The sequence below is a fragment of the Ruditapes philippinarum genome, unplaced genomic scaffold, assembly GCF_026571515.1.
Source record: "Ruditapes philippinarum isolate M1 unplaced genomic scaffold, ASM2657151v2 ctg7141_1_1_1_1, whole genome shotgun sequence".
Lineage (NCBI taxonomy): Eukaryota > Metazoa > Mollusca > Bivalvia > Venerida > Veneridae > Ruditapes > Ruditapes philippinarum.
The window spans coordinates 180,181-188,873 of NW_026866040.1; positions in this window are offsets into that span (position 1 = coordinate 180,181).

Sequence of the window (8,693 nt, forward strand, 5' to 3'; positions counted from 1 at the left end):
TATGTCAATCAAGTAAATGAAATAGTTCCCTGTTAAATATATATTGATATTACACTGTATTTCAATTGTCACAATTGTCACTTATATTAACATATAACAATAATGTAGATCAAATCATATTTTGACAATCCTGAATGTTACCGGCTTATTTTTATGTTATGTAGTAATGAGAACAGAAATTAATTCTTGTCTAGATCTTACGAGTACTTAAAATTGTTTGTCAAATGTGTAATGATTAATAACTTGTTTCTAAGACTACTTAGTTTATAAAGAATATAAAATATGTCATGCATGGTGTGTGTTTTATACAATAAACTTATTTTATTATCTTTATTCTTAAATTCTATAACAAATAAGTAAATTGATATTTCAGATAGGAAATTATGGTCTAATTCACATCTGGTTGTTTAAGTTTATAATATAGAGATACGAATTATACAATTACTAGGTCAGACAATCACTAATGTCGGCTAAAAGAAGATACTGACAAAAGGTAAGAAATATTTAAGTTCTTATTTACTTAATAATTTGATGTTTCTTTGTAATTAGAAGATTCTACCATAAAATACAAATTGTGAAAGACATAGTCATGCCCTAAATCAAGAATATAGTTAAAGGCCTGTAACAATGTTGTTATGTTTGATGTTAGCATAAGTTTACCAACTGTGTCATTGCCCAAAATTATCCCAGAAAACAAGCAGTACACAACACCTGTAACGCCTCCGAACTCTCACTATACTTTTAAATTACTCAGTAATACAAAAAAACATCATAATTAATTTTCAGTACTGTTTCACCAATTACATGGATTTTGAAAACCGGATTATTAAATCATGCTTCACTCATTATGTATAAATTTAGATATTTGGTGATGTACATTAGTCATTACCGACTCGCCATTACTACAAATTTATCTGTAGTCAGTGGTCAGTAGTTCAGTAAGTGGCCACTCAGTAATTACGTTGGAAAACATACTTTTTTATTTTATTGAAAGGAAATGATTTTATTCGCAGATAATTAGTTATTTGACTGAAGCCATTGCGAAGGGGGCATTTTATCATAATAAACAAGTTTTGCATTTGATATGTAACACTTAGCATAGAAAGCTGTACAATTTAACTAGAAACGGTTTCATCAATCTAAACTAATTTTAGAGAGCTGATGTGATTGTTTGAAGAACAAATATGTTTTCAGTACTGGTTTCGTACATTGTAATTTTATTGAATTATTTATGAGTTGGTTATGTTGTTTTTATTATTCCGTAACGTTTTGTAAACAATTTAAATTAAGCATGCGTTTATTTACCAGCAAATAAGTTTTTCAAGAACCTTTCCTCCAAAGAAAGTCGTGTTAAACAAGTCTAAATGAATTTAAATGAATTAACTAAAAGTCATGGTGACTTTTTTCAGAAACTATCTGCTAAGTGGATTCATTCCCTGTTGTTTATTTTAATATTTAGGTTAATGAAAAACTTCATATCTGTAACTTAGAATTACTTACAATGTCTTTTTGTTTGTTTTGTAATTTTTGTTGTTTTCTAAATCAAAATGATAGTAACATAGGTAGATTCTATGCATATTAATAAACATTACAGCAATTGCGGCACTCCTGCCTTGTTGCTCAGTCTTTCGAAAGAAATATTACATTACAATATACATCCATCTGCATAACGCTCTTGTTTCAGGACCGACAATGACATGTTTTTATGAGGACAAACACAGTGTTTATTATATGAACTGATTTATTTTATTACAAATCCATAACAAATGTGGCAAATTAACACGAATTAACACATAGTCTTTCATTCCATTCTTGATGCGTGACTTTAATTATTTATTATTATTCGCTATGTTGAATGGATGTCAAGGTAATTCATTTATGTTTTATGCAAGCTAATAATTGACGAACGGATCCTATACAAATTCACAAGTTACGGAGTAAAGAATTTTGTTTATCTTAGTAAGTATCTATTAACCTACAATGATGTATCTATAGAATGGTGACATTTTAACATAACCCAATGTTTATCTCGTTTGCACCATACGTTGACCTATCAGGCACAACAATATAGTTACAACTTCTTTTTAAATATCATACCCTGTTTTAATATGTGTCTGCTTGTAGAGCACTTTTGCCATGTCGACTAAACAGTATGAAGTAACTATAAGTTTCAACAAACATTTCGTCTAAAACCCTATTTGTCCAAGCTTATACTATTATTTTCATTCCATATACAGACTTATTTCGACGGAAATTATATCGCTTGTGAGAACAAACAAACGTTTGACATTTATTCCTTAAAATAGTACAATTCTAAGACCATCATTTAATGATATAAGTTTCCTGTTATGTATTGATATGTCACTGTGTTTCGATTGTCACAATTGTGACTTACATTTACATTATATAACATGAGGGTCAGATCATATTGTTAACATTCAGCTTAAATTTTATCGGCAAATTTTAATAAAACCAAAAGTTATGACACACATAGAAATTAATTTTGTCTGGTTCTGATAGGAAATTCTTAATATACAGTGTTTTAGGTAATAACAAAGAGTTTTTGGAGGCTTTAAGTTAGACACCTAAACAAACTTCATACAGCTTAAATACATGTTTAGTAAGCTTCACGGAAATAAAAAAATAAGGGAGATAAGATGAATAGAATAGAAAAATCAAACTTTTGAGCGACAGAAATAAAAATGCTGCAGACTGTGTGAGGTTGTGCCCTTTATGACATGTCGTATTAATGAAAAAGAAGATTTCCTGGACAAAATAAGATTCTTATTTGATATATACATACAATTTAATGAATCATAATCTTTCACAAATCTTCCAGTTAAATTATTAATGGGGTGTTATGAAACTTTAAACGGTTAAAAATGTTTGGAATTGTCTTATATAATGTTATTAGCAAAACAACATTGTTTTGAATTGTCTTATATAATGCTATAAGCAAAAAATATAAAAAGTTATTATTTTAAATCCGTAGTGTAAAACTGCTGAATTTGTAATGTTCTTTTTAATATCATTAAAAAAGAACATCATATTCGGTGTTAACGTTTGTCTGTCACAGACAACAAATATCAGTAATTTTTATGTTTTTGCGTATTTCAAAGGTGAAATATTCTTAATATTTTTAATTTAATGATCGTTATTAATGAGTAGCAAAATAGTACAAATGTATTTGGAAACACTTCCAATGTCCTCTAGGTTTATTTAATTACGCATCGTTCTTCACTGCAAATAACATAAAATTCTTATCTTCAGATATCCATACATTGACAACAATAAGATCTATACACATTTTAACATAGTGGTAGACGTAAGATATACATACTTTTCTTTCTCAATGTAGATAGATTTGTATAACAGAAGAATTGATTAACCACCTTCTGATATTATTGGTTTAGATTTTCCATAACATGTTTTAAATTTATCGCCAGAAGAAAAAAAACTTTGTTTAAATCATTTTATAAAATGTTTAAACTCCAGATTCCCCCTACACATGTAATTGTCCTGATGTGGTTGAAGTTCCACGATTTATTACATTATTCTGTTTTATTAGTTTATTGATACAAAATATACAGGTACATGTAGTAAGCATAATTCATAATTGATTTTTTAACTTTTAGTTTGTAATTGAAGATATTCCAGAATAATTTTAGAAATATCACGATTTGGGTTAAATATAAGCACACTTTCTACAAGTTTAAATGAATATAGCACACTTAACTTTATATTTTTTAATGATAAGTATTTAAATACGTGGCGTACGTGAGTCTTTCTCTGTTTATTTGAAAATAAATGAAATGTTTAGACGGAAAATTAAACTGAACATTTAAATATGACTTTTTCATTTTTAAAAGATTGTTTTCATAGACAAAAAAAACAACAGTTTCTCTTTTTGATGTCAAGTAACAATATATATTAATTATTATTATGATCATGTAATTTAACATTTTTGAAAAGCTATATGGTCGTCATAGTAAAATTGGCTGTTCTTATGTTTTCATTTTGTTTTTTTGTCGAATTTTCACGTGTTTAACGGGGACACACTTAATGAATTTATTTCAAAATGTGATCTCTGCAAGTGAATATGCAATATTTACCTCGGGGGAATAAGTAACATTCTCGCGAACATTTTACTTCACAAAATTCATATAAGATCTAAAGTATATTGTTTAAGATGTTTTAATGTAAAATGTTTCTGCACGTGATAAGACATTTTTTTCAAAATTGTACTTAACAGGCAGCAACCGTGTTACTTTCTTCTTATAATTTCTTCTTTTTTGCGTGTTGTTATAGCAGACTTGATTAATAGAATAGGCGCAGTATTTTTTGTATTTATGTCTCTTGTGTGTCCTTTATCAATAACAGTGATTGTAGTTAGTTAAATATGATTAAAGAACATTAATTCTCCTATCAGGGAACGGCTTTATTTTGTGTATTTTGTCATATGTTAATGATGTCATGAGATCACCGGTTCGTAATTTGAGTATAGAAAAGCTATCTTAAGGTCAAGCGGACAATGTAGATGTTTTAGTGGCTTATTTTGATGTCCTTTGCAGTCAACAAATAAGAGAAATAATATGTCTTTTATAAATAAATAAGAATTCTGTATACAAATAAAGCAAAACGGCTTATAAGAAAAGAAATAAAAATGTAAATTCTTTGTAGAGTAAAGTTTAAACAAAGTTTACTACAAATTACCATAAACATTTAAGATTTGCAAACAAAAATAAACATGACAAGTAGAATTGTTAAACGGATGTCCGGTCCGCCATTTTCTTGCAAGGTAAAAGTACCATTCATATGCCTATGGCGTTTATGAGGCGCCAAAGGGTTACGATGTATACGAAATAGGATAAAAAGGGTGTCAACCAATGAAACTAGGATATATCTAACTTTATTTTAATTCGTTATAAATATGCATATACAACGAAGTACATATGATTGTGCTCCCGCACAACCTTTAACAAGTAAATATTTTTCAAACAAAGACATAAAGCACAAAATGTTGTAGTAAGATATATTTATAAATATATGTAAAATTTTACGGCTGATATAACGCTAAGTTTTATTACCGTTTAAAATAAATTTCTTGACCATAACTATGTCAATTTTTATACCGAAATCAGCATAATATCATAATAATTATGAACTATTTGAACGGAAACAAATATTGATAAATACATATCTGTTAATCACTTTGGTATATGTAACGGTAAATTTGATAGCAAGACGCTCATTTTTTATATACTTATCTATGTTTGTAGGGATTGTCATCGGAAACAAAATCTGCGACAATAGAAATCTGCCAGTCAAAAAGGTCATATGAAGTGTGATTTCTAATAACTGTCAACGCATAATCCAATAAAGAAATCATTAAGCTGTAGGACATAGAAAATCTCCATAATTTATTATTTTGCTTGGTTGGCCTGATTAAGCTTTCGTGCCGTTTCTTAGAACTTGTTTAATATACTAGGACGCGTCAATATGAAATGCAATATGAAGAATATTTTTTTCTAATTTTGCTCGTGATTATTGTGTTTGTGAAAACTTAGAGCTAAGCTTTAATGATCTGCTTTTAAATGATACTAAGCGCATGTGTATTGTCAAAAGATTAAGATTTCTATTAACATTTAAAAATACTAGACAAGAATAATTTCAGTATGGCTTGTTAACGTTCAATTAAAAGTCTAAAACACGGCTTAAAAGCTGGAACAAAACTAAAAACATATGCTATAAATGTTTATATTGTTTTTAATATCTATTCAACTGTTCTGTGGTGGATGCATAAATTCAAATATGGACGCAAGTCAATTTAAGATGTTTTTAAGGTTTGTAATGAACGCTCCACAAATACTGTCAAAACACTACATTAAATAAAGTCATCTTATCATTGACAAAAATGCCAGACATTTACGTATCCGGATATCATATATCGCAAAGATATCAAAATGATCCAATCATACGATTCTGAAGGATCACTTAGGTGAAAATAAGGCGAAAAACTGCCAGATTGATACTCCATTTGCTATCATCTGACCAGAAAAAGTTCTAACTGCTCAATCAAACCGAGCCTACAACATTTTCAATTTTGTCTTGTTTGGCTTTCTTTAGGGGTTCATTATCTAACTCTATTTGATATTTTTGATATACCAATATGACCAATATTTAACCGAAACACATGATATGAAGTATATATTGCTTACGTTGTTGCTAGATTGTATTTGAAACGTTAACTCTCCACTGAACTTTATAAATGGACTAAATCATAATGAATTTGCCAGAATTACAAATTGATTTCTTTTTCCTTATCTACATGATCTTTTTCCAATACATTATCAAGTTTAGAATATCACAAAACATTTAAATTTCGATAACCAACCCTTCATATATCAATTATATTTAACGGCATGACTGGTTTAACTGTAAAATTAGTGAATGTTTATAGAAACAATAAATCTACCACGTTAATTTAATGATGACCATAGTTACATAATACTAGTGAGTTGAACGTACCAGAATTTGCCACACTATCTTGTTCGTTTTAAATAAAATCACATGTCATGTGATTTAGTAAGGTTTGAAATTCGCAAAATAATCAAAATTTAATAACGACAAAAGCTATGTCAACATGGCCATCCCCCGCCGAATGGGTTTGCTCATTGGATGAATGTATATGTAGTAGAGCAGAATAATTCAATGTTAAGGGGTCTTTTGGTAATGAAAACTAATGGCTGAAGTGATTACAGATTTGAAACCTATGTGAATACTGATGGCTGAAAATAACAAAGGGCAATAACTCAGAACTTATGCAGGGTAGAGTTATCATTCTTGACATTGCACTAATCCTCAATGAGATCTATCCACCTATGAAGCTTCAAGTTGATACTTCAATTACTTATTGAGATAAGCTCCAGACAAAATGGTATGAAAAAGAACAAAGGGCAATAACTCAAAAATTGTATAGGGAAGAGTTTTCATTCTTGTGCACAGCATTTTTCCTCAATAAGATCTATCCACCTGTGACATTTCATGTTGACATCTCAAACATTTTTAGATATGCTCCACTCAGGTAAAAAATTAAGTATGAAAAATAACAAAGGGCAATAACTCAAAAATTATGAAAGGTAGAGTAATCATTCTTGTACACTGCACACCTCCTGAGTGAGATCTATGCACCTTTGAAGGTTCATGTTGATATCTCAAAGGCTTTTTGAGTTATGCTCTGGACAAAAATTAATTTTGAAAAATAACAAAGGACAATAACTCAAAAATTAAATAGCGAAGAGTTATCATTATTGCGCACAGCATTCCTCCTTAATAAGATCTATCCACCTATGACATTTCATGTTGATATATCAAACACTTTTTGAGTTATGCTTCACTCAGGTGAAAAATTAAGTATGAAAATTAACAAAGGACAATTATCCAAAAATTATGAAAAGTAGAGTTATTATTCTTGTGCATTGCACACCTCCTGAGTGAGATCTATGCACCTATGAAGTTTCATGTTGATATCTCAAAAGCTTTTTGAGTTATGCTCTGGACAAAAATTAATTTTGAAAAATAACAAAGGGCACTAACTAAAAAAATATGCAGGGTAGAGTTATTATTCTTGTGCACTGCACTCCTCCTCAATGAGGTCTATCCACCTATGAAGTTTCAAGTTGATACCTCAAATACTTTTTGAGATATGCTCCGGACAAAAATGTCGGACGGAAGGACGGACGGACGGACGGACGGAGACTATTTCTATATCCCCCGCCGCCTTTTCGGCGGGGGATATAAATGCCGACGCAGTAGGTGTAGAATCCGTTATATATATATTACGCATTATGATTTAGTTACTTTACCTTTATATCATCAAAACAGCTGAAATGAAAATCTTACAGATTGTCTACTTTCAGGGGAGGGGTGAGGGGGGAGGGTGAATTCTGTTAGTTTTCGTATATTTTAATAAGAATAATCAGTAATGAGAGTATTGTTCAGAACAGGGATCGTATATGTATCCGTTTGGTGTCATGAACATAAACTTCCCTTTCTAAATGGCGATACTTTGTATTTAGGGCATTGATATACCATGAAATTGTCCTGCAAAATGTTTTAAAACCCTTTAAAGCAAATATATATTTAAAAGTTCGCAATGTAAAACTTTTCAAAGAAACGCCTGCCATCAGGGTAATTAGTAAATGTTAAACCATATTTCCCTTTCTTAGGTTATTAAAGGAAAACAGAATGAAATAGATAGAATGGAAGCCCCTGAAAGGTTGATGAAAGTGAGTTTAATTGCAAAGATGTTATCTGTGATGAAAAATATAAAATGGAATCTTTAAAGAATTGCCGAATAGCCAGAAGTAAAATTGTTAAATTATTAGATTGATGGACGGCTGTGGTAAATGGAAACTATCACCAAAGCATCTTATCATCTGTTTAAACAGAATTCAACGTACAAATGGTGAAAAGTACTGTTCAGTAATATCCATAGACGTGTCCTTATTTTACTGTCATGAAAAGTTCATTTTAACACATTTCACACAAGTTTTGATTAATATTTTAAATGAGTGGCAGAACTGTTCCCATAAATCAAAATGAAAAGCACATTTCAAACTCCATGACCATTTTCTGTTTACTTTATTCTAGAGTAAATCAACTTTCAATATATTTCATTTAAATTCTGTATA